The sequence below is a fragment of the Pleurodeles waltl genome, chromosome 1_1 (genome assembly GCF_031143425.1).
Source record: "Pleurodeles waltl isolate 20211129_DDA chromosome 1_1, aPleWal1.hap1.20221129, whole genome shotgun sequence".
Classification (NCBI taxonomy): domain Eukaryota; kingdom Metazoa; phylum Chordata; class Amphibia; order Caudata; family Salamandridae; genus Pleurodeles; species Pleurodeles waltl.
Genome location: NC_090436.1, coordinates 480,292,534 through 480,312,932, shown reverse-complemented (window position 1 = coordinate 480,312,932; position 20,399 = coordinate 480,292,534).

Sequence of the window (20,399 nt, the reverse complement as noted above, 5' to 3'; positions counted from 1 at the left end):
CCCCCTGGAAGAACGCAAGTGCAAAATGAAATGATTGTAACGAGTGTAATCATCGAAAAATCAGATAGGCCAAGATAACTTTAAATCATCAGTATATACAAATATGTACAGCAACTACAGAAGTCCAGATAGTGTTCCAATCATTGTCCATGGACCAGTGGTCCAAAGTGCATGGGCGAAGCCCACACATGATACCTGACTCGAAATGCTGGGGCATCAGATTGAAATTAAACAGGCACCTCAAGGGAAGGGGGAGGGGGACACCTCAGCCGGATGAAAGGACGACGACACTGCTCCACGAGGGGGCTCCATGCCCACTGATGGGTCCTGGGGAGTGAAAAGCCACAGTCTCTCAAGTCTCTCAAGTGGGTGGTTTGCCCACTGCTTTATCCTGGGGAGTGCAAAGCCACAGTCTCTCAAGTCTCTCAAGTGGGTGGTTTGCCCACTGCTTTATCCTGGGGAGTGCAAAGCCACAGTCTCTCAAGTCTCTCAAGTGGGTGGTTTGCCCACTGATTTATCCTGGGGAGTGCAAAGCCACAGTCTCTCAAGTTGTTGACATGCTCCACTGGTTCTGGAGGGGGCTTGGTGCCCAGAGTGCTACATCCTGTCAAGGACTGGGGTAGTGGATGCTTTTCTCCACTGGTTCTGGAGGAGGCTTGGTGCCCAGAGTGCTTCATCCTGCCAAGGACTGGGGTACTGGATGCTTTTCTCCACTGTTTCTGGAGGGGGCTTGGTGCCCAGAGTGCTTCATCCTACCAAGGATTGAGTGAGTGGATGCTTTTCTCCACTGGTTCTGGAGGGGGCTTGGTGCCCAGAGTGCTGCACATGCAGTGTGGCAGGTCCCATTCCCTCACCTGGGTGTGTGTGCCACGAGATTGCCTGGGAACAGGTAGCATGATACTCCATGGAGGCAGAGACACACTCCACCCTGCTGCGACTTTGCCTGCCACCTGCTGGTAATAACAGTGCTGGGTGTCGTGCCTCATGTACGCTGTGCAGGGTCCAGGACGTCTCCTGCAGCCTCAGAAGGCTGTCCACTGGGAATGTTTGCCATGTCGGCTGTGGTGGCACTGTCTGAGCAAGTTGCGGGGCTGGTGGCGGTGGTTGCGGCAGTGTCTGTGGCGGAGATGCTGCCGGTGGTGAATGTGTCAGCACCTGTGGAGGGAGACAGCAGGACGTCTCCTGCAGCCTCAGACGGCTGCCCACTGGGGATGATGCTGGGGACTGTTGCTGAGGCAGCAGACGTGCAGGTGGCGGTGCAAGTGGAGGTGTCCACTGCCGTACAGGTTGCTGTTCTGGTTGCCAGAAGGGGTGACTCTAGTCCCTCAACCGGAGGCTCCGTGCCCTGTGCGGACTTCCCCTTAGCCTTGTGTCCCTTCCTCACCTTGGATGTCGCTGCTGGTCCCTTGGCACTGTCCCCTTTTGGCTTGGAGGAGGCCTTGCTGGGTGGTTGGTGCGGCTTTTCACTACAGCATGTGGGCACCTTCTTCACCTTGGCAGGTGGCGGAATGGGCTGATCCTTGGCCTCACTAGGTGGCACACTGGCAACCCTGATGAGTGCCGCCCGCGATGTGACAGGACTTGCTGAGACCGCAGTGCTGGAGGATTTGGTGGCTGAGGTGCTGGGCTGGGACCTAGACATCCTTGCCATAGGGGAAGGACGGAGCAGTAGGTGTAGGAAAGAGGTCAATGTTAGCCAGGAAAAGTTTTTTAGACACACTGGGACGGGAAGATGGATGGGGGTTTGGGAGTGGAGGAAGAGGTAGTGGTTGTAGGAGGTGTACGTCTGCTGAATTTGGGTGAAGTTGCATGGGCCGGAGGCTGTTGTGAGGTGGATGGCTGTTGGTTGGGTGTGTGCCTGCGTTTGTGTACTTTGGGAGGAGGGCTCACAGACAGACTGGGAGAGGACACGGGAAGTGTGCATGGTAGTGGGGGTGGTGAGTGAACGGTGTGTGGTGATGGGCGTGCTGGTGATCGTGGTAGTGGCTGAGGATGTAGTGCATGCAGGTGTGAGTGGAGACGAGACTGGGAGGGAGGAGGAGGACATGGAGGAGGTGCACACAGTGGAGGCAGTGGATGATGGTGTGTCTGCATGGGGATGGTGCTTCTGTGAGTGCCTTTGGGATGTGTGGTACTTATGTTTGCCATGTCCACTCTTTTGTGTTGATGAGTGTACATGCTGGTCTGATGGTGTGCTTGGGATAGGCTGAGGTACAGGGGATTTGGTCTGGGTAGTGGATGTTGGAGGGGGAGGCTGGACACAGGGACAATGGCTGCCGTCAGTGCTGAGGCCAGATCCTGAAATGCTCTCTGTTGGGCTGCCACGCCAGAATGAATGCCCTCCAGGTATGCATTTGTTTGCTACAAATGCCTCACAACACCATGGATGGCATTCAAAATGGTTGATTGCCCCACAGTGAGGGATCTCAGGAGGTCAAGAGCCTCCTCACTGAGGGCAGCAGAACTGACTGGGGCAGGGCTTGAGGTGCCTGGGGTGAAGGAGATGCCCACCGTCCTGGGTGAGCGGGCACGGGAAACTTGACGAGGGGCTGCTGGGAGGGCAGTGCTGGTAGGGGGGGTGGCAGCTGTACCTGTTGTTGCGGTCAGCACAGAGGTGCCCGCCACCGCAAGGGAGCTCCCTTCAGAGAAGGAGTCGCTGTTGCTGGTATCTGCTCCTGTCCCCGTCATGGAGCTCCCCTCGCCCTCAGTCCCACTGGTCCCTTCAGACTCTGTAAATTCACCCTCCAGGGCCATGTGGGTTGCAGCTCCCTCCTGCTCCGGTGCCAATGCTCCTCCGTCAGATGATGATAATGCACACAAGGACAGGGTGACAAAACAAAAAGGGGGGGAAAGACAGAAGCGACACATGGTTAATGCCTGCAACACGACTACTGTTGGCGGACACAACACACAGGGAACATGCCTATGCACTAGCACATGCACTAACAGTGCAAGGGAAAAGCACGTGCCCATGAGGGACTCTGCCTAGACCCATTTGATGCACAGCTGGAACCCACAGGAGCTGACTAGGTGTAGAGGGCAACTACCACCTTTGGGGTTGGAGTGGCACTGAGCATGCAAAACAATTGATGTACCTTGGCGTGTCTGCCCTGGCCTAGGGGAACCCACAGCCCACTTCCCCCACCCAGACACCTCGTAAAGGGCACAGAGTCAGCTGAATGAGACTGTACTCACCCCCTTGTGGCTGCTGTGATGCCCTCAAGCACCCATCCAACTCAGGATATGCACCTGCCAGGATCCGGTACATCGGGGGGGTCATGGTGCGACGGGCACCCCTTCCACGTTGGGAGGCCATCCCCAGCTCGGCCTCCGCTGTCTTCTTGCTCCAGCGGCACAGGTCATCCCATCTTTTCCAGCAGTGGGTGCTCCGTCTATGGTAGACCCCCATGGTCCGCACTTCCTTGGCGATGGCACGCCAAATCCCCTTCTTCTGGTGGGCGTTGACCTAGAGGAATAGTGAAGTAAAAATGGATGTTACTCCCCCCTCCGCTTCTTCTCACTCATTGCCCACAAACCTCCCACCCTGGCCCAGAAAAACATACACTCACCATCCTCACATGCTGGCCTGTGCCCCACCCCTGTCTCTTCCATCCACGACACTCCATACAGTCATGTGCCATCCACCATGCACACAGTTTACTCACCTGTTTGTCTGGAGGACCGTAAAGTAGCGTGTACTGGGGGAGGACCCCATCCACCAGTTTGTCCAACTCATCCGCAGTGAAGGCAGGGGCCCTTTCCCCAGACACTGTAGCCATTGTCGCTTCCAGACGCAGGTCACAGCAGCACTTGCAGTGTAGGTCCTCTCCTGTTGAAGGTCAGGTATCAAGTGAGTGAAGAGATAGAAAATGGCAGTCACGTCCACAGCGGTGCGTACCGTCACCGCCGGCGTACATCGTCATTGGCTCCTGGAAACCATAGGGCCCAATGATAACCAATGCTGAATTGCACAGCGGTCTTCGACCGCCAACCACAACGCTGCACAACACCAGCGCAGTAACCTCATTTCCCCTTGTCCCTCCTTATAGGTCAGGCAGCCGCCATGTCAGGTGGCCATATGGCAGGCCAACTAACTGAGTCACAGCACTTTTGGCCAGGAATAGGGACAGACAAAGGCACACAACGATTATATCACGATTGTGCTAAACAGCCTTGTGAAACCTATGTGGTGTATGACCCTCTGCTCACCGTTCTCCTCCATAGGGCACGTCCGCTGGGGCAGGTGATGAGATGGTGGCATCCTCCGGTGTACAGACCCCTGGTGGACCTGTCGACAATGGAAGACAGACACATCATTATCACCTACATCTTGATCGTGCAACAATCCAGGAACTATGTGCCCAGTTGGAGCCAGACCTGATGTCAGCATCCGCCATCTCACAGGAATACCCCCTCTAGTGCAGGTCCTGTCAGTGCTCCATTTCCTGGCCAGTGGGTTCTTTCAAACAGTAGTGGCCATCATCAGGGATGTCACAGCCAATGTTCTCTAACGTGTTGTCCAGATTGTTACCTGCCCTTCTGAAACACATGCACAGCTACATCGTGTTCCCTCAGGTGGAGGATTTGCCCACAGTGAAAGGTGACTTCTATGCCCTGGGACATATCCCCAACATTATTGGTGCCATTGATGGTACACTTGTGGCATTTGTCCCCCCCACAGGAATGAACAGGTGTACAGAAACCGCAAAAGCTACCATTCTATGAATGTGCAGATGGTGTGCTTGGCAGACCAGTACATCTCCCATGTTAATGCCAAGTATCCTGGCTCTGTGCATGACGCTTACATTTTGAGGAATAGCAGCATCCCTTTAGTGATGGGGCAACTCCAGAGGCACCGTGTGTGGCTAATAGGTGAGCCAAGGTCCCCACACAGTTTAAATAGGTGTCTGGGTATGGGAAAGTCACTAAGGGTTGGAGGATGTCTAACAGTTGTCCCTCGATATTTGCAGGTGACTCTGGTTACCCCAACCTGTCATGGCTTCTGACCCCAGTGAGGAATCCCAGGACAAGGGCAGAGGAACGCTACAAATGAGGCACATGGGCGAACTAGGAGGATAATCGAGCGCACCTTCGGCCTCCTGAAGGCCAGATTCCGGTGCCTCCATCTGACAGGTGGCTTCCTATACTACTCACTGAGGAAGGTTTGCCAGATCATCGTGGCAAGCTGTATGTTGCACAACCTGAATTTGTGACGCCAGGTGCCTTTTCTGCAGCAGGATAGGCCTGATGCTGGTCTTGTGGCAGCTGTGGAGCCTGTGGACAGTGAAGAAGAGGAGGCAGAAGAAGAAGATATAGACAACCGAAAAAACATTATCATGCAATTCTTCCAGTGAGACACAGGTAAGAGGATGGCACTGCTTCTCACATATCATACTACTGCAGGACATAGCACAAATCTGCCTATGGACCCTGTGTATGGACCCTGACATGTCACTTTGCCTTTCCATTTCACAGATCTGGGTTTCACTTTGTGCTCTCTACTATGTTTACTGCTGCCCAGCAACTGTGTAACATTGGTATGTGAACATGAACATTGACATTGCTATATTTCTGAGAGATTGCAATTCCACATTTGTGAAAGTACAGACTGACTCCAGATTGATTTGTGATTTGAGGGTGTTTATTTCTGTGCTAATAAGTGGAGGGGGGTGTGCAATGGGCTGGGGTGATGGTGGAGGAATGTCTATGGTAGAGTTCAGTCTCTTAGTCTCACAGGTGCATTGTCCAAGGGGGCATAGGAAGTGGAGTGATGGCAGGTCAAAGTTGTCAGGGTGACAAAGTGGGACAAAAGGGTGACAATCAGGAGAGTCTTATTTCCTGGTGGGGGTCTTGGCAATGTTCTCTGTCTTGTGCCTGGATCTCAGGGACCATTTGCATGGTGATTCTCCTTCTGCAGGAGGTGGGGTGCTGATGGCCTGTTGGTCCTGTGGCGGGACCTCCTGTCCACTAGCGCCGGCGGAGGTGGAGGGCTGTTCATCATTCAGGCTAGTGTCAGAGGCCCGTTTGTGTGCCACTGTGTCCCTCATGGTGTTGGCCAGGTCTGCCAGCACCCCTGCAATGGTGACCAGGGTGGTGTTGATAGACTTCAAGTCCTCCCTGAAATGCAGGTAGTGTTCCTCCTGCAGGCGCTGGGTCTCCTGAAACTGGTCTCCTGGGAATGATGGTATGCTCCCATGATGTTGGAGAGTGCCTCGTGGAGAGTGGGTTTCCTGGGCCTGTCCTCCCCCTGTTTCACAGCAGTCCTCCCAGTTTCCCTGTTATCCTGTGCCTCTGTCCCCTGAACCGTGTGCCCACTGCCACTAACCCCAGGTCCCTGATTGTCTTGGGTTGGTGGGTTTGCCTGGGGTCCCTGTAGTGGTGGACACACTGCTGATTGACGTGTCCTTGGGACAGAGGGATGGGCCCGCTGGGTGGGTGCTGTGGTGGTGTCTCCTGAGGGGGGAAGCTCTGTGGTGGTTTGTGACTGTGGCAGGGGAACCGACTGTCCAGAGGTCCCTGATGGGCCAGGCTGGTCATCCAGATCCAGGTGTGCAGAGCTGCTGTTGTCACTGTAGGCCTCTTCGGGGGGGACTGGATATGTCTGGCACCTCCTGTCTGGTGACGTTGGGTATGGGTCCTGTTGGGGTGTAAATGCACAGTTATTGTATCTGTGCGCGCCATCTTGTGCCTTGGGTAAGTTACCCTCTACTCCTGTGCTTGCACTGATGTGTTTGCCATTGTGTGATTTGTGTTTTGGGGTCTGTGTGGGTATCTGTACTGGACATGCTTTGGTAATGGGTGTCCATGCTTTGGTGTTGCATGCAGGGCTTGGTATTGGGATGGCTGGGTTGTGATAGTGGGGCATATGTGAGGTGTTGGAGTGAAGGGGGTGAGGGTGAGGTTGGGGATATGTGATGGCATGCAGGTGGGTAAGGTAATTAGGATATGACTTACCAGAGTCCAGTCCTCCTGCTACTCCTGCGAGGCACTCAGGATGCAGTATTACCAAGACTTGCTCCTCCCGTGTTGTTAGTTGTGGGGAAGGAGGTGGGGGTCCACCGCCAGTCCTCTCTACAACAATCTGGTGTCTTGAAACCACGGAACGCACCTTCCCCCGTAGGTCGTTACACCTCTTCCTGATGTCATCCCGTGTTCTTGGATGCTGTCCCATTGCATTGACCCTGTTGATGATTTTCCGCCATATCTCCATCTTCCTAGCAATGGAGGTGTGCTGCACCTGTGATCCGAAAAGCTGTGGCTCTACACGGATGATTTCCTCCATCATGACCCTGAGCTCCTCCTCAGAAAACCTGGGGTGTCTTTGAGGTGCCCTGATGTGGTGTGGGTGATGTGTGAGGTGATGTTTGTTGTGCTGTGTGCAATGTTGTGTTGGTGTGTGTTGTTTGAGGTGCGTGGATGTTGTATGAGTGATGGTGTTGTGTACTTGTGGATGCTGGTGTAGTGTTTGCTATTCTCTCTCTCTGCTTCTTCACAAAAATGTTATTGTAAGGGGTTGTGGGTAATGTGGGTGTATGTTTTATAGTGGTGTGGGTGTGTGGTTGTGGTGTGTGTATGTATATCAGGTGTGTGTATTTCGAATTGTCCAATGTGGTTGTGTTTTGTAAATGTGTGTGTATTTTGAGACACGGCGGTGTGTACGCGCAATGGATTACTGCGGTTGAAAGACCACCCCGTTGTTTCGTGGGTCGTAATAGTGTGGGCGTATTCTTGTTGGCGTGACGGTGTGTGTTTTGGTATCGCCAGTTTATCACTGGCCTTTGGTGTGGCAGACTTGTGTGGGTGTCTGTATTGTGGCAGATTTCTAGATGTGGGTCGTAATACCTGTAGCGGATTTCTGCCGTGGCCACGGGATGTTGGCGGCCTTCAGCAGAGCGGTAAGTGGGTGTTACCGTCAGGGTTGTAATGAGGGCCTATATAGTCCCAGCAGTGCTGGAAATACAGTGGCAGGGTAGGATGTGGCTTTTACCATTTGGACTGTTATGCAGGCCGAAGCAGGAGTTTGTTGTATATGTGTCATCATGTGGTCAGCGCATTGTGAATGTGTCTGCAGCCAATACCATTTAGGTGATACATCTTGAGGCCTAGTTGATCATTTATGTTGCACATTGAGTAAGGTGTCCTTTCTGTTCTCAATAGTTTAATCTTGGCTTAGCAGTTCAAAATGGAGCCAGGTGGTCAGCCACATTTCTGAGTTGAGCATGATCTGTATCAGTATCCCTCCCAGGTAACTAAACTTCAATTGATAGTTAGCAGGAAAAGGTTTTTGGACAAGTGACCACTTTTCTGCTATTTGGAGTCACTTGAACAGTGCCTCCTGGTAGTTGCAGTCAGGTTGTTGTGTAGCCATTTTAGTTATAAGCTTCATGCACGTTATTTTAGCATACTAGGCCTGCCGCTGTGCACTTTCACCTAGATATGTTTTATTAAGCTCCGCTTTATTATTTTTACAGTAGTCACTGTTACGGTCTTGTTTTATTTTCTTCTATCTGACTATTTTTGCCTAGGCCAGCACTCTGTTACCAAACAAGACATTCTTGCTCACTCTGTGCTTCTTCCAAGGCTGCAGAAAGATTGGTTGCCTATGAACGAGGTATAAGTTTAGTCTCTGACATTCATGGAAAATACACATCCTTACGTAGGGACATTTTCTCAGAACATCAGCTGTTTTATTATAAAAGCACTTCCCTGTCCCTTACACGTTAAAGGGAGATTCCAGCCAGAGAACCACGACTGTATGCTGATTGCTGAATGCTTCGCTACAGATGCAAACGCAGACTTCAGGCCTTTGCTCAGGTATGGGGGATGATGTCTTCCCAGGGGAACCTGAAGGGCAGAATTAGAGCTTAACACGCTGATCTCTATTATAGCCTAGGTAGGAATTAGCCTATCGACTCTAGTGACGACACGGTAGCTTTATTTTTATGCTTTACTCTTCTCACAATTTTAATCTTATTATGTTGTGTCATCCTGGTTATTGCAGCTCACGCTTTGTTATCTAAGATGTGATTATGTATATGAGGCTAATGTAACTGAGAGAAACAGAAGTGACCTGAGTGAACACAGCTTCCCTGAGAAACCATTTATGTCATGCGCTCGGCTGCCAAATCATCCCTGCCCTTGGGTAGAGATGAGGCACTGCTAGTTAGCCTGAGCAAAACCCAAATTAGAGTGACAGGTATCACCTGCAGTCGGTTGGACTCAGTATCCCACACCGCGGGCGATTCTGCCATTCGAAACCCAGTAGTCTCATTAGAATAATGAGAGCCTACGCAACAAGGTCACTCTCTCCACTTCCCAACACTTGACAATTGGTATCCCCCCAGGTGAGTAAACCTCCTTTGTGAGTTCATTGACAAATGCAATGGGGCAAGTGCACACTGGCTGGTGATTTGAGTTAGCAAAACAGGGTCCAGTTGGCCTTACGTTCAGGTCAATCTCCTAGTTTCCAACACCAGCCAGATATTATCTCCCAGGGGAGTAAACTTCCTTTGTGAGTTAACGGACAGTGGTAGTTGGACAAGTGTGAACTGGGCTTCTGTTTGGAATTTGTGAGACAGAGCCTCCTGGCCTTAACAGTCATGTTACTCCCTTTACTTCAAACACTTGAGAAAGGTTGTTACCCCAAGCGAGTACGCTTAATGTACGATTTCCCAAACATGGGTCTTTGGAGACAAGGACACTGGACTGGTGGTTGGAGTGACAGTGAGAGACCCAACTGTGGGTTACAGTCATATAACTCCTTGTACTACACACACTGTACAAATGGTATCCTCACAGGTGAGTGGATTTCAATTGAGAGTTGGTGACACAGGGGTTCTTAGCCAGGAGGACATTGTGTTGTTGTTTTGTTTTCCAGAAACACGGCCTCCTGGCATTAGCAGTCAGGTCACTCCCTATACTACACACAATTTACAAATGCTTTCCTCCCAGGTGAGTACACTTCAATGGAGATTCAAGGCACAGGGACCTTTTGAGAAGAGAATACTGGTCTGGTGTTTGGATTTGGAGGAAGAGTGCCTGCTAGGAGTTGCAGTCCTGTCACTCTCACTACTCCCCATTACTTGACAAATGTTATCCCCACCAGGTGAGTTACCTTCCTTTGGGAATTGAGAAACAGTGGTCCTTAGAGAAGAGAACAATGTGCTTGTGTATGTAGTTACAGAAACAGGGCCTGCTGTGAGTTGCAGCCCTGTCAGCCCCTGTACTACACCCACTGTACAAATGTTACCCCCCCAGGTGAGTACTCTTCAATTGGGAGTTGACAAACAGGGGTCTTTGGTGCAGGGGACACATGGCTGGCTGAGTGGTGTAACAGTGAAATAGCCCCCTGGCCTTGGCAGTCCCATCAGGTCCTGTACTACACCCACTGTACAAATGTTATCCCCTCAGGTGAGTAACCTTCATCTGGAAATTGACAAGCAGTGGCCTTTGGAGAAGAGAACACTATGCTTGTGTCTGTAGTTACAGAAAGAGTACCTGCTATGAGTTGCAGTCCTGTCAGTCCCTGTACTACACCCACTCTACCAATGTTATCCCCCCAAGTGTCTACACTTCAATTGGGAGTTGACAAACAGGGGTCTTTGGAGCGGTGGCACAGGGCTGGCTGAGTGGAGGGACTGGGGTCTTAGGTCGAGGCTTAGGGGAGAGTTGGGAACTCTTCGGAGGGGCAGACCTCTTGGTGGGTGGATGGGCATGGGTACTTGCAGGGGGTGTAAGGGAGGTGATGGAGGTAGAAGGGCTGGACTTGGGGAGGGGCACAGAGCATTTTGGGGTCTCAAAGGGTGGGAGAGGAGTAGGAAAAGATTTAACTCCAAGAAGAACGCTTTCTTTGACACATGGGGATGGTCATGGCAAAAGGGTTTAGGTGTGGAGGCAGAGGGAGTGGTTGTCTGAGGTGTTTTGGTGGATGTATTTTGGTGCATGTGTGTGTGAGGTGTGCTTGTGGGTACTGGGTGTCTGTTGGGTGGGTGAGTGTGGGCGTTTATGTGTCTTGGGAGTAGGGGGTGGAGGTGCGTGGAGATGTCATGGCGGATGGGTGACTTTCTGCTGGGGTGGTGACTGCAGGCATGGTAGACGTGCTGCATGTAGGCATGTCTGTGGGTGTTGTGTCTATGGATGTAGTGATTGGGGTGGATGTCTGAGGGTGTGCTATTGTGCTGATTGTGGGAGGATATGTGTTATGGCTGGATCGGTAAATGTTGGTGTGGTGCCTGCAGGTGTGTCAGGTGTTGTGTCTGTGATGCTGGGGGTGGTGGTGTGTCAGGGCAGGTGTTGTGACGGGCCCCTCACCTGAAAAGCAGGATGTCTGCAGGGGCAATGGTATGCCCCCCAACCTCCTGTAACACCTCTTGGCACTTCCTGGTGGACACAGAAACCCCAGCAAGTGTCCCAAAAGGAAAGGGGGAGTGGACGAGAAAGAGACAAAACACTGCCACATCTTGCCGGTCCAGCCAGGCACCCTATATCTTCGGGGGCAGGTCGTTGTTGACGGAGTGATAATAGAGTTAGTGCACTCAACTTCCTTGAAACTGAATCTCTCTTTCTGATATGGGCATGGGAGCGGTAGAAGAACATCTGGATGCTCCAGCACTTTTCTCGGATAATAATAACTGTTGGCACAATTACTAACACTGTATTACCAAAAACCCAAACTGAGTACCATAACAATAAGTACTGTGACACTAGGGCTGGCTTCACAGAGATTCACTGTTGCACACTACAATTAGAACTGTGGTTGCACTTATCATGCACAAGAAAGACAAACAAGGGCATTAATTATATCACGTATAATTTTCCCGCATGCATAGGGTAAACTAAAAGGAACAAAAACAATCAAAGAAATACAAATGTCCACTCTGGCTTAAACAGTTAGGGTGGCACAGTTTGGTTTGGTTTCACTGTGTGTGTGAAAAACCCTTCAAAAGCAAATTCCTCAAACCTGAAACACAGGCATGAATGACACAATTTAAATCCTAGAGTTCTGCTATCAGAGAAAGAAAAATCATGTACATTTTCTTTTAAAATTGCACTGTTACTTTTTGTAGTACTTGAGTTCAAGCAGATTTCTTGAAGCACATTTAGGCAAGTAACTACAATAATAATGTAGAATGTTCAGAAAAGCATTTGTCTCTTCTAGATAAGAACTCTGCCAAAATACGAGGTCTGAAATACACCAGCTGTTCTAGGAAAGCGCAACGCTCAAAGAACAAACTCCCTGGAGAATACTAGTCACTTAGCTGCAGTCTTTTCCGGAGTGCTGGAGGAATGCCTGGTGTCAGCTGGTACAGGAACAAAGAAAAGAATTGCCTCAAAAGTCCTGAATACGAACACAGGTGGAACAAGTCTGGACATAGTTTCTGACATCCTGCATAAGTGTGGGCCACCAAAACCATCTTTGACAGAGATTCAACATCTTTTTCTCACCCAGGTGACCTGCGAGGACAGAATCATGTCCCCAATGTAACACTGTATCCCGTAATTCTTTGGTAGGGACATACAACTTATCAGCACGGTATAGTAAACCTTCTTTTTCATACACATCAGTTTAACAGGGAACCATGTGTTGGGCTACCCATATGTTCTCAAGGAACTCTTGGGAAGTGCACACAGCTATGATTTTTTCTGGGGGTATAATGCTTCTGACCTGTTCTGGTGCAACATCAGAGGAGAAACCCATCCTAGACAACGTGTCTGCCTTTTGTTGTGTAGTACTGGGCCTATGGGTGATTACAAAGTCTAACTCGTTAAAGAATAGAAGCCAGCGTAATTGACGAAATGTCAGGGCCTTGGTCGCTTGAAAAAACTGTAAATTATGGTGATCTGTGTAAATAGTTACGGTGTATATAGCTCCTAGTAGGATGGTGACGCCATTCCTGGAAGGCAAGCTTGATGGCCAAGAGTTCCCGCTCCGCCACCGTGTAATTTTGCTCTGCAGGTAGCAATTTCTTTGAGAAGTAAGCTACTGAATGGAAATGCCCAGACTCAGGATCTCGTTGGGACAAGACACCACCCACTGCCATTTGGGAAGCATCTGCTTCCACGAGAAATGGCTGAGCCGGGTCGGGATGATGGAGAATGGGTGCTTCAGTGAATGTGTTTTTAAGATGTTGGAAGGCTTTCCTAGCTTCTGCATCCCAAAGGAACTTAACCCCCTTTCGTAGGAGACGAGTTATGGGAGATACCACGGTGGGAAAGTGGGGTATAAATCTCCAATAAAAATTTGTGAAGCCCAAAAACTGTAGCACTTCCTTGATGGATCTTGGGGCTACCCAATCCAGGATGGCCTGTACCTTGGACCTATCGATGGAAATTCCATCGGGAGTGATCACATATCCCAGGAATTCTACAGTTGTAGCGTGAAAAACACATTTTTCCACCTTGGCGAAGAGATGATGCTCACGAAGCCATTGTAAAACCGCTCTTACATGCTCTATATGTTCCTCAGTGGAAGACAAATAGATCAAAATGTCGTCTATGTATACTACTACACAGATATCCAGAAACTCCTGCAACACTTCATTGATGAAAAATTGAAACGCTGCAGGAGCGTTACACAACCCGAAGGGCATCACTGTGTACTCAAGGAGTCCGAATTTAGTTCGGAACAACATCTTCCACTCATCCCCCTTCATCAAGTGGTAGGTGCCCCAGAGGTGGAGTTTAGTATAAATGGACGACTGACGTACTTGATTTAAAAGTACCGGAATCAAAGGAAGGGGAACCGATTCACTTTGTTCACTGCCCGATAATCTATACAGGCACGCAGCTTGCGATTCTTCTTGGGCACGAAGAACAAAGACGATGATACTGGTGACGTTGAATGACAAATGAAACCCTTAGCCAATAGATCATCCAGGTAGTCTCGCAGATATCGATTCTCAGGCTCAGAAAGAGCATACACCCTACTACATGGTAGCGTTGCCCCTGGAATCAAGTCTATACGACAATCGTATGACCTATGTGGCGGCAGCTGGGTGGCCTACTGTTCACTAAAGACATCAAGGAAGTCTTTATACAGTGCAGGAATGGCCATTGTGTTGTCCGACTTAATAACCGTGCTATGTGTGGACCCACAATGCATGGGTGTCACCAGTAATGGTTTGTCTTGGTAACAAGAATGCCAGCAATGTTTAGAGTCTAATGTCACTGTCCTTGCTGCCCAGTCAATTTTGGGATTGTGTAACTAAAGCCAGGGTATCCCCAAAATACCTCCAAATACTTCATGAGGCATGCTTCACTCTGCTATTTATCGCCAATCAGGAAAGCAGTTGAATTTCCACATGTGGATGAGTCACCACAGCCAATTAGAAGCACATGTCTACACCACACCCAATTAGAAGCACATGTCTACACCTGCTCACATTAGCAAACAAGCATTGGTAAAACAAGCATTGATAAAACCAATTGTGTAACACAGCACAGTATGTTTACTTAGAAACATGAAGGTTTAACCAAGAAGAGAGATATGATTTAACCCTAATCTCTGTGGATGCTGACAGATAACGCGGGAGGCACCTTGGGGATTCCTGACAGCAGGTAGTGACTGCAGGTGGATGTTGCTTGTGTGCATGCTTGGTTGGGTCTTCTGATGCTAGTTTTTGTCAGCACTACCCTTAGATGTTGAGGTGGATGTATGCTTGTCTGTTTGAGTGCTGTGGCTGGGTCGGGGAAGAGAAGTTTGGAATTGGGAAGAGGAAGGTGGAGGGGAGACAGAAGACAAAGGGTGAATGTCTGCCATCAGTGTGGAGGCCAGAGCCTGAAAGGATCTCTGGAAGCCAGCAGGTGCACCGTGAATGCCCTCCGGGAACGCATTACTCTGTTGGACATAAGATGCCAGTCCCTGGATGGCATTTATGATGGTCGACTGACCCACAGAGATTGACCTCAGGAGGTCAGTAGCCTCCACGCTGAGGACAGCAGGGGTGACAGGGGCAGAGGTGCCTGTGGCAAAGGAGAAGCCCACCCTCTTGGGTGAGCGGGTACGATAAACTGGGTGAAGAGTTACTGGGATGGCGGTGGTACAAAAAGGGCGGTGGCGGATAAAGATGGTGTTGGGGTGGTCCCAGATGGGTCCACCACCTCCAGGGTGTCTCCACTGGAGGTGGATTCCAAAGATGATGTGCTGCATCAAATCGCCCCGTGGCACTCCCCTCGCACTCCAAGCCACTGGGTACCTCGATGTTGGTGGTATCAGCACTCCGAGTCCCGTGGCTGGCAGCACCCCCACTCACCTGTGCTCCGTCTCCTTCACCTGCCGATGCTGATGCACACAAACAGAGAAAGAGGGAGGGCGAGAGAGAGAGGGAGAGAGACGGTCATCACGATCTACACATACACACATTACAACATGCACAGCTGTTGGTATTCATCTCCTGGCAAGATAATCCCATATTGAAACATACAGATCCGACATCGTGTCAAAGCATTTTACTTCTGTCTACCCCATTTGTCATCTCTCTTACCAACATCATAATCCATGTAAGGGAGCACAACAGGAGCATCCCATCAAATAACCTATAACTCAAAGTCAGCATGTTCATCATGCCCTGACTGAAGCTGGTATATCATCCTAATCCAGCTCCTAACTTTCCATATTCTCATCACTTTAAGGAAATGCAGTTAACTGATAACACCATATCATGTCTAATCTGAATCTACACCTGCCAAGTCCATGAACATAAGTCATGCTCTATGCAAGTAAAGACAACTCTCTTCACAAGCAACAAAGCACCTGCCATTCCAATCACATGCCTAGCTGATCCCTCTGTACATAAATTACATAATGACAATAATCGCTGATGAAGACACAACATGTGGCAGTCCATACAGTTGCCATCACATCTTTACATTTCGACCCTCATTACGAACTCGGCGGGAAAACCCACTGAGTCCGGCGCTGGCGGTCAACGGAAGACCGTCAGCGTGCAGAACCCCCGCCGGCCACATAACTAACATTTAGCTGGGCCAGCTGGTGGAATTAGTGTTTTTGCCAGCCGGCCCAGCTGAATACAGCACTTTAACATTGATGCTGGCTCCAAACGGAGCTGGCCACAATGTACCAGTGCGGAGGGTGCAGTAGACCCCTTGCGCATTTCACTGCCTGTAAATCGGGCAGTGAAATGCGTGATGGGGCTGTGCATGGGGGCCCCTGCCCATGCCAAGTGCATAGGAAGTGCAAGGGCCCCCGGGGGGCCTGAGTCACCCATTCCGCAGTGTAAACCGCCAGGGAAAGGCTGGTGGTACCTGACTCATTATCCGGCGGGCAGCACTGCTTGCAGCGCTGCCCTGTTGGATATGAAACTCCGCCACCGCCAGGCTTGCTGGTGGCGTAAGCCTGGCAGTGGTGGAGTTTCAAAAGTGGCTGTTCTGCCACGTTTATTATATGGCGGTCTGGACCGCCATGCTGGTGGCAGTAATTACCGCCACCACCAGCATGGCGGCCCACACCTCCATGTTCATAATGAGGGCCTTCATGTCTGGAGAACAGCTATGTCAAGACATGTACCAAGTCTTAGAGGATAAGCTGCAGACACCATTCACAGACATTCCCTATTACACCATAAATGCATCTACTGCTACTGTGGCCTACCTAGCACACATGAGACATCCTCTGACAATCACAGAGAGCATAGTTACAACTACCAAACAATGGATAGCCTACTAATTCCTAGGAGGACACATTACATTCCACCTGAGATGCAGATTCAGAGCCACAACATTACAAGAGGAGTACACCAACATCACTCACAGCATTACTGACGTTATTTCCACTAGCTAAGTCCAGACAACACACATATTCCACTGAAAAGACATGTATACATGATGTACACATGGATGTACATGACCGTCATTACACTGACAACATATCTCACAACAACAACACCTGCATGAGAAATAGTAGTACAGCTAAACCATGGCATCTTGAAATGTGAGGTGAGCCAATACTAATTCTGTCCAAGCTGCCCACATCAGCGAGGCTAAGGGTAACATTGTTTGTCCCACTCTACAAGATCTTCCCCCAAGTAACCATTGAGACATGATGTAAGCAGTTAATGCATCATGTTGAACTCGTATTGGTAGGGCATTGGCACATCTAGCATGGACATTGCACATTGTCAAAGGGTAGGACAGCCTAGCCACTTACCTCCTCTACAACAAAGACATTGGGAAAAAAGGGATTTGTCCTCATGTCAATGGCATGGAAATGCATGGTAAAGGCAAATAGACAAAATCAGATCCCCATAGTTAGATGTCCTTTTGTTACAACCTTCACATGCCCCATTGTATGAATATTAAGGGACAATGGGGACACCTCAACAAACCCATTTGAACAGTCCAATATTGTCCATACTTATTGACTGAATGAGATGCCAGCCTCACATGGAGTCAATACCTGTACCAGGACACAAGGTAACCAGGTCCTGTACCTAATATGTCAGTCACTATGTAGCATATACAGCTGATCTTTACAAATGGGAGTAGTCTGACACCTTAGAGCTACATTTTTATATAATCTGATTAATCAACCTGGAAATACTAGATGGGTAGGATGATACAGTAGCTTACAGACATATATATGGCTGGGTAGAGTCACACATGTGGCACTGTCAAATGTGCATCTCCACATGCAGTCATAGGAATTCCTTGACACAGGTGATCTAAACTTCCACATGCACAACCCTAAGGCCAGATATCCATTTTTTATTGAGGCAACTTGGGTACTATGTATTCCCAGTAATCAACATACATGTAGCAACTACTACAGTGTCACAGCTGCTAAAGTGTGACAGCAAACACCAAACTCCCAGAGGACAGTACAGGAGTCATGGTCAGTGCATTGCTCTGCCTCCTGTGGCTCCACCGTCTAATTAGAGCCCTTTCTCTGGCTCCTCTGAACTCCTGACCCCTATCAGGAGTTCGAGGCCGTCCACCACTCGCAGGCTTCTGCCTGCGCCTCATCCCTGGTGTCTAGTGGGAGAGCTCTGCTTTCCTACTAGGCTACCTTCTGCCTCTCTCCTCCTTTTGCTTTGCTTTGCTCTACTCTCTGCTCTACTACTGTCCCTCAGTGCTCCTTTTCCTTGTTTCTCTCTCACTGCACTCTCTCTCTCTCACTTTCACTCTCTCCCTCTCTCCCTCACCCCCGCCGCTGCTGCCCCCGTGGCCCTGCACCCTTTTTCAGCTCCTCTCCCTTTTTCGCGTCATTTATCGTCCCCCTCCCGCCTCCCAGCTGTCCTCTCCTCCCCCCACCTCCCTACTTAATGGTGGCCGTTGCATGGCCACGCAGCAGACGCGTGCCATGGGTACGCTGCTGGCGTGCCAAAGGCAAGCCCGTCTGCACCCATCCGAGCTGTGACCGCGCCCAGCGCCAGAACCCCTGGCTACCGTCTCCCTACTGCCACCACGCACATCTTCACTACGAAGACGACACCCTCCGTGCCCTCAACACCGGCCGCTCTCCCACCTGCCTTCAAGCATCCCCGCAGACCACCCGCGGACCCTTCTCCTGCCGGAACTGCACCTTCACCAGCCTCCATGCCAACGACACACTCACCAAGGCGGGACGCAACCATCTCAGGTGTATTCTCCTCAACACCCGCTCCGTCCACAAGCATGCAGTTGACCATGGAATCTACTCGACTTAGCCTCCCCAGACGTCACCTTCCTGACTGAGACCTGGATGAACCCCTCCTCAGCGCCTGACATCACCATAGCCATCCCGGACGGCAACAAGATACCCTGAAGGGACCATTCCAACAAACCAGGAGAAGGCATCGCCATCATCCACAAGAACACCCTCAGGATCACGACCAACAACTAAGACATCCTTAGCACCGCCAAACTCCTGCACTTCCAAATCAACACTGACCCAAAAACCACCCTTCGAGGGACCCTCGTCTACAGGCCCCCCGGCCCACGACAGCAGTTCAGAGACTCCATTACTGACATCATCAGCACGCACGCTCTTGCATCCACTGACTACATATTCCTCTGAGACTTAAACTTCCACCTCGAGAACACCAACGACAACAACACCGCCACCCTGCTCGACAACCTCTCCAACCTCGGCCTCAAACAGCTTGTCACGACACCCTCACACACCTCAGGACACACACTCGACCCTATTTTCTCCACCAGCAATTACGTCTCTTTCAGCCACACCACTCAACTCCACTGGACAGACCACCACTGCATCCACTTCTCCTTCAAGAAGACACACCACCACCCACAACGGATCCCCCACCGCAGTTGGAATAAGGTCACCGAAGACCAACTTATTGCATCTCTATCCCAGAACCCACCCATAGACACCACCGACACTGATGCAGCTGCCCGCAACTTCAGGCAATGGATCAACACCTATGCCAATACTCTCACCCCAATCAAGAATCCCCCCAATAGACACACCAACAGAAATGCCTTCTGGTTTACCGCCGACCTCCACGAATCTAAGCAAAGCTGGTGAAGACTCGAAAGAAAGTGGCACCAAGATGAGACTCTGGACAACCACACAGCCTTCAAAAACGCCATCCGCAGACACCACCAACTCATCCGAGCCGCCAAAAAACCCTCTTCAAAGACCGAATCCACAACAGCGCACACAGCCACAAGGAGCTCTTCAACGTCGTGAAGGATTTCTCCAACCCCAGCTCCAACGTCAATGACATACTGCCATCCCAAGATCTCTGCTACTCCCTAGCCTCCTACTTCCACCGTAAGATTGCAGACATCCACGACAGCTTCAGCACCCAGACCCCCCCACAACCACCAACACCACAGATTCACCTCTGACCAACCTCCTGCTCTCCTGGACCCCCATCTATGACAATTATACCATCGAAATCATGAACACCATCCACTCCTGCTCTTCATCTGACCCTACCCTCACCACATCCTCAACAAAGCAAGCTCCGTCATCGCACTCCAACTACGGAAGATCATCAACAGCTCCTTCGAGTGCGCCACCTTCCCAGAGAGCTGGAAACACACCAAGATCAACGCCATCCTCAAAAAACCCAAGGCGGACCCAAAGGACCTCAAGAACTTCCAGCCTATCTCCCTGCTCCCCTTCCCAGCAAAAGTCATCAAGAAGGCCGTCAACAGACAACTAACCCGCTTCCTAGAGGAGAACCGCACCCTGGACCCTTCCCAATCCGGATTCCGCAGCAACCACAGCACCGAAACCGCCCTCATCGCCGCCACCGATTACATCAGAACCATACTGGACAGCGTTGAAACCGCTGCCCTCATCCTCCTGGACCTCTCGCCCGCATTCAGCACCGTCTGCCACCACACCCTATGCTCACGCCTCAGCACTGCTGGAATCCATGACAGAGCCCTGGACTGAGTCACCTCTTTTCTCACCAGCAGAACCCAGAGAG